The sequence below is a fragment of the Diabrotica virgifera genome, chromosome 7, assembly GCF_917563875.1.
Source record: "Diabrotica virgifera virgifera chromosome 7, PGI_DIABVI_V3a".
Taxonomy (NCBI): domain Eukaryota; kingdom Metazoa; phylum Arthropoda; class Insecta; order Coleoptera; family Chrysomelidae; genus Diabrotica; species Diabrotica virgifera.
In genome coordinates, this window is record NC_065449.1 from 252820138 (window position 1) to 252827779 (window position 7642).

The window sequence follows — 7642 nt, forward strand, 5'->3', positions numbered from 1 at the left end:
CAGAACTGAATTTTTTTACGACTTAAACCAATTTTATATAGAAATTGTTTTTTCGTTTTTTTTTACTTAGATAATATCATTAATTTATAACTTTATAAAGAAAATTACGAAGAAGAATTATTATGAAATTATGTAGATACTTTTCAAAGAAAAACACTGAAACCTAGGATAAAAGAAAACAATTATCCACAGGAAGTAGGGTACATGATAATTGAGAAAAGAAACCTGAGAAGAATTTGTCAAACAAGGGCTCCTCAAGAGGACCATCTTATAACAATAAAAATGATTCAATTAATTCTTACTTACAGGAGTTAACAGATGACGGTAGCACTGATTATTTCTTATGGAAAGCTACTAAAAGACTCAAAAGACTTATTATTCACTCTCTACCTATTAAACTAGAAAATGGAAACTGTAGACTGAAGAGACCACCAACAAAGTCTAAATAGCAGTAAACCAAATCCATAAATGTACACAAAAATGGAGAATCAGGCTGAAGCCAAATATGTTCATGTTAATTCTACCAACAAAAAAATACAATCTATACCAGTTATAATCCAATAGTGTTTAGGTATACCAGAGATGTAACCAGGATGATCCTAAGTGGGGGGTGGGGGGGTTACAACTACTTGATGTTCTCTGGGGGATGGAATAGTAATGGTGTTAAGCGTATAGAGCTCAAAGTACATCCAAATGGGAGGGAGTTATAACCCCCAAAACCACCCCCTGGTTACGCCTATGAGGTATACCTACCAATCTACTCTGGAAGGCTCACGTTAAGAAAAAGATGGAACTAAATATTATTAGATATAAGGTAAATATAAAAAATGGATTGGCCAGTTGGAAGAACTTTACTCTGTCGATCCATAATAAGTTATTAGTTATTACATACGTTACAAACAGATATACAAGGTGTCCAGAAACTCTACCGACAAACGGAGACAGGAGATTCCTCAGATAATTTTAAGACAATTTAACCCAATTCACCTAGTCCGAAAATGCTTCTTAAGGGAGCTAGAGCTCTTTGAAGATGACGTCATGAAATTGGTTTTTCTTAAATACCTCCAGAACGCTTCTATTTAGAAAAACGAAAATTGGTATGCGTATTTACTTTTCAGAGATGAATCGATTCCATCTATTGCAAATTTCTAGTACCGGTCATAGGCGTGCGTTTTGGGTAGAGCAACGGGTATTTTATCGCATAACTTTTTTGTCCTTAACTTTTATGCATTTTTGACACCGGATTATTAAATTGTGAGATATTCTAGTACTAAAAGGTACTCTTGATTTAAGTCGGTAGGACACACCTTTTTCTAGAAAAATCGATTTGAAAGTTTTTCGTTTTTGGAATTTGAAAAAAAATTGAAAGAACTTTTCAACAAAAAACGAAGTATTTTACCAACATAAAGTAAGACTAACTTTTAGTACTCGAATACCTCATAATTTAATAATCTAGTGTCAAAAATGCTCAAAAATTCAAGACAAAAAGTTATGCTATAAAATAACTGTTGACCTACCCAAAACGGACGCCTATGACCAGTACTAGAAATTCGCAATTAATGAAATCGATATATCTCTGGAATATAAATAAATGTACCAGTTTTCATCTTTCTAAACAGTTTTTTTTTGAAATTTTTTTTTTTTCAAAAAGCGAAAAGTTTTTAAGTCGATTTTTCTAGAAAACGGTATGTCCTACCTATTTAAAACAAGAGTACCTTTTAGTACTAAAATACTTCCCAATTTAATAATCCAGTATCAGAAATGCATAAAAGTTAAAGATAAAAACTTATGCGATAAAATATCCGTTGCCCTACCCAAAAGGGACGCCTATGATTGGTACTAGAAATTTGCAATAGATGGATTAGATTTATATCTTGAAGATAAATACGCGTACCAATTTTTGTTTTTCTAAATAGAAGCGTTCTGAAGGTATTTAAGAAAAACTAATTACCAGACGCCATCTTCAAAGAGCTCTAGTTCCCTTAGGAAGCATTTTCGGACTAAGTGAATTGGGTTAAATTATCTTAAAATTATATGAAGAATCTCCGTTTGTCGGTAGAGTTTCTGGACACTCTGTATAGAGACCTACATCCTACATGGGTATAGTATAGAATTACAGATATCCACTGGAGTGTACTACAACACTCCACTTAAAGTGTACTAGACTAGACCAAGCAATATAACAATAATAAATACCTACAAAGATCATAGAAGAAAACGCTGAGAAACATTGTAGAGCTGGAACATATCCTACGTGGCAAGCAGTGACCTCCATGAGAACCTAGGAATGGAAACTGGATATAATCATAAAGAAGATGACAGGAAGTCACGAGCAACGTCATAAGCACGAGAATTTTGAGGCAATCCAGCTCTTCGATAATACCGGGCAACGTAGAAGATTGAAGAGGACAAAGCCTTTTGAACTAGTTTGAGTGATAGTGAAAAAGAAAAGCATAGTATTTGTGCGCGTGTGCATGTTAGAATAGTGCACCATCTAGTTAGTTTAGATAAGAGACGCTATATAGTAGGGGAGCCCTAGCGGAGATTTATGCAGTTACTCGAGTGCATCAGATTATCACAGAGGTGTAACCAGGATGATCCTAAGGGTGGGGTTACATCTGCTTGAAGGTCTCTGGGGGTGTGGAATGTGGAATAATAATGGTGTTAAGCGTATAGAGCTCAAAGTACATCCAAAACGGGGGGGGGGGGGGGGGGGTTATAACCTCCAAAACCACCCCCTGGTTACGCCTATGGATTATCAGATGGGGAGAAATCTTGTACCCTGTAAATGTACCTTTACCATGTATTGGCTCTTAATACAGGGGAGTTCGTTAAGGGGGTCCAAAAAAAATCTATCTTTAGAAAAACTCGAAATCGTCAGATTAAGATAAGGATAAGGTAAGTTCAGTACATACAAAAGAGTGTATACCTATTTCAAAAATCTGACGATTTGAGCGAGGCGTAAGGAAATGGGTGAGTCACAAAGTGTCACAACAAAAAAGCGAATATTTCGAGAGATCAACGTCAGATTGAAAAACTAAAAAATACGTGTTCAATATTTTTCAAAAATCTATCCCGCGATATTTCGCGAAATGAACATCATATCGAAAAACTGCAAAATACCTAGACGTATTCAATATTTTGAAAAATCTATCGAATGGCACCAAACACGACCCCCCACGAGGTTAGGGTGGAGGGTTACTTTAAAATCTTAAATAGGAGCCCCCAATTTTTACTGCAGATTTGGATTTTTTACGTAAATAATTACACTTTTATAAAAAATAACTTTTTTATAATAAAACCTTTTTATTATTTATAGGAAAGAATATAAAATAATTTAACAATAAACGATTTAACGATAAAATGCTTAAAATTCCAAAAATTACACTCTAATAAAAATAGTTATTTTATGAAACAGTTCGTTAAGTATGCTTTTTGCGAACGCACGCGATATTTAGAGTACGAGCGACAGCGGAGTGAGTGCTATAAATGGCGTAAGTTCGCAAAAAGTACTTCACGTACAGTTTCATACAATATTTTATCTACGATAAACAAATATAAAAACAGTAACTCTTCGTCACTTGAATTCATTTCTATTCTACAATTTTTAGAACTTTGACATTTAAAAATCCTAACTACTTTCAAACCACAAAGCTGTCAAAAATTTTGTTGTAAGTCATTGCTCATATTGTCATCACCATGACAACGCGAAAGTTAAGGATATTTGATTATATGCAAGTGTGACAAAAAATCCATTGAAAGTGTGCGAAAAAGTAAATCCCATTTAAAATACATTGTTACTTCACGCACTGCTATCTATAATGACAGTTTTCACAAACTAAAAACTTATACATAATATGACATAGAGTAGATAAAGTACTTTTTATAATATCACGGTTTTGTTATTGTACATGTACATACATATGTAGGACACAACATGTTTGGAAAGAATAATTAACTTATAAAATATGAATTTTTAGTAGGTGTATTAACTGTTATTTATAATTATGATTCCAAAAATTACACTAATATAAAATAGTATTTTTTATAATACCACGTTTGTTTAAAATAGTACATATTTATAATTTTAAGTAGGTATATAAACTTTTAATTATTTATTAAAACAATTAAAAAAAGATACGCAACAGCCGGGTTCCAACTGGGGACCTCTCGATCTGCAGTCTAATGCCATTGAGGCACCATCAATTTGTAGATATCGATGTATAAACGTACTTTAAAATATCATTGCATTAGTCACATTTTTAAAATAGTTTGAAACAACAAAAAATCGATTTATCCATACATCGACATGTGATTGGTCAGTAGGGTAAAGCTTTGTAGATCAGTTATAAGTAATAGATAGTAATAAAAGTTAATAACAAAAATTGTAGCCAACTTTGATTACAGATTGATAATCAGTAATCGTAAATTGTAAGTTTTAGAAAATTATTCAGTCATGCCTTACTTAAAATTTGGAAAAATTTAGACCCGTAATTATTAATAATTTTGCTCTGAAAAATGAAAATATCTCGAAAACTAATAAATTTAGACATAGGGAATGTTATCCAAAAATTATAGTATGGTAATGGTACTTTTCGATAATGGTATAAAATACAGGGTGTTCTATTTAAAATTACTGAGAAAATAATGTACTTGCGTTTTTTTACTCACCCTGTATTCAATATAAAGAAAATTAGCAAAACAAACATTTACAAAAATTTTGACAATGAATAAAAAAATATGACGTCAATAAACCATTGACCTTGTGCTTGCTTTTATTTATACAGGTCGTTAAACTTGTTACGATTTTCATATAAAATTGGTTATAACTTTGTAAATACCCCGTATAACATACCAAACCTTTATATTTTTGTAATCGAAAAGTTACGAAGATTTCGAATATAAAATAAAATACAGGGTATTTTATTTAAAAAAACATAAGTTTGGTCTGCCACTATGTTTTAGAACACCCTGTAACATTCTAACTAATTTTGTAATGTGAAGCTCAAAGTTCGCTACAATTTTTGTTATTAAGTTTTATCGCTATACATTACTATAACGGATCTACGGAGCTTCACCCCACTTCACAATTAATCACCCTGTATAATAGCAGTTAAATATTGCATTGTTAGCTAGTTCTAAGCTATCCTAAAAAGTTCAGATGCCTAGGTAGCCTAGAACTATTTTTAAAATGGATTACAAAATTTGCGGAGTCCGTGACACCAACCAAGCCAATATAAAAAGGTTTTAATAAAATAAGCAAATTTTATTCGAGACATTTTTTCGGATTATATGCATAGATGGCGATATAATCGGAAAAAACGATTGTTGGAAATGGAAAATTCAATTAAAAATGGAAGTCATCCACTTCAGGAAAAATTAACTCAACTTTTTGAAGTTATACTTCTTTACGGGCGTAATGACGGTGAAATTTTATATGGGAAAACCTAGCGACCGGGCGCATGCGCATTATAACTTTGTTCTGATTGGATGTTCAAATGACATGACAAAAATTATCCAATATGGCAGCTGTGGCACAGCTGTGGGACGGTGGTTTGGTTATAATGTATGCTTGTTGCGTTTTAAAATATGTTGGAAGAGAAACAAACAAACAAAAAGTTAGTTAATGGTTATACTGCCTTTTTAAATAGTTTTCATATTATATTTTTGGACTTATTTACATAGAAGAGATGATTGTTGCATGCCAATGTGAAAGCTCATCAAACTGTGACTAGTATGAGTGCCGCAGATCTCGCTTATTCAGAGCTAAAGAATCTTTCACTGGTAAGTGTTTTATAAATAGTTGATCAAATTTTGTTATGATATTTGAACATAGCCACTTTGCACGACGCAAGTGATTGCGAAATTTATTAGTCGTTATACGGGCTCCGATACCTACCTTGAACCTACCAAAATACATAAGTAGTATGTAATACTTTTATTTAAATAATATTCACCTAATATATTGTTTTCTTACTCTATGTTTTGTTGTATTTTTTCAATTCTAAATCATTTCAATTCAAAATCAAAATAATTTGATTTACATAAGTTAAAAATGTCAAAAGGTTAATCTGTTTAGTTAGACGATCTTCGCACATAATGACAAGCTGTCTCTGTGGCGAAGTTTTAATGCGGGTGACTCAAAATACAACGCAAATACCAGCCGCTTGGTAAGTTGGTTCGAATCCCAATAGAAACTTTTATTTTTTTATTTTTTTTTATACATTTTATGATTGTAAGTATATTTATTATATAATTTTATTTTCAGAAAATACGTATTTAGTTAAAAAATTTTCCGACAATTAATGTTCAGAAATCATTTGTGGCATTTTTAATGTACTTGTGTGTGTTTTATTTTTTTATTATTTTAATTTTTGGCACTGTTTTAATAAAAATGTTTGAGAAGTAGTAAGTATAAATTAATTTAATATTTAAATAAAATATAAATAAAAAGTATATTAATTTCGTTTATAATCATATAATCATAATATAATAGAAGTATAACTTCTTACGTGCGTACAAAGTACACACACATTCTTTTTTTGGTTTATGACCTACTATTCATAACCCAATAGGTCCTAATAACGCTCGAGTAATTGCAAATTTAGCATACTTTTTTCTCCTACTAATATGGTAAGCTCTAAATTTTAGGGAACAGTAGTAATTTAGGTTAAATTGTAATTCAGTGGTCGTTTGCCAAAAGCAGATATGTATGTCCATTTTTGATACTTTTCAGGAGAGCAAATTCAAATTTCCACGACGGCCATAAAATTACAGTTTTTTCTTATATGTCGACTTACATAAATAGCTGTATAAACATTAAACTCAAAACCAAATATGATATTTCTAAAACTGTGATTTTATGGACATCGTGGACATTTGAATTTGCTCTTCTGAAAAATGGACATCAGCTTTTGGCAAACGGCCACTCAATTGTAATAATGATTATCATACTGATAATTATGGAAAAAAATGTCGTGTTCTAACAATATACTAAAACATGTTTATAAAAAATTGTTCTATTAATTTTGATAACGTCTCCCTTCTCCCTTGTGTAATTAATTATCATCAGGGAAAGCTTCACATAAATTGTAACATCGCCGTTAAGGGTGTCATAAACTCATAGAAACCTCAGATCGTTGATCGTTGTCGTTATTCAGTTCATTGAAGGTACCCATCAAACAATAACAACTAAATTCTGGAAAAAGAGCAAAATCTTCCCATTTTCGGAAGATAAATGACTTGTGTTAACTAGTGCATTGTATTTAGTAATCACCGCGACGATTCCGATATCGAGAGGGTATCTGCCTCTCATACTCTCATTGTCACATCTATTATTCTACCACTCTATTCAATTGTGTATGTGTAAGCTCAAGCCCCAATTGGCTTATCTCTATTACCTACATCCCTTGAGTGCGTTCACTGTGTATAGAGAGGGATGAATCTGCAGTAATTTTTAATGATATGTCTTTTGATAATAGGCATTTTATTGATAGCGCCGCGGAAAGACATAAAATATAGAAAATAAAAGAAATAAATGCTACAGAACGATTCCCAGATATTATTTTTTGGGGTAAAAAAAAATAATAGGTGCGTGATTAAAGTTGGTGGAATTCCCAGATCGCAGAAAAATAGAATGACA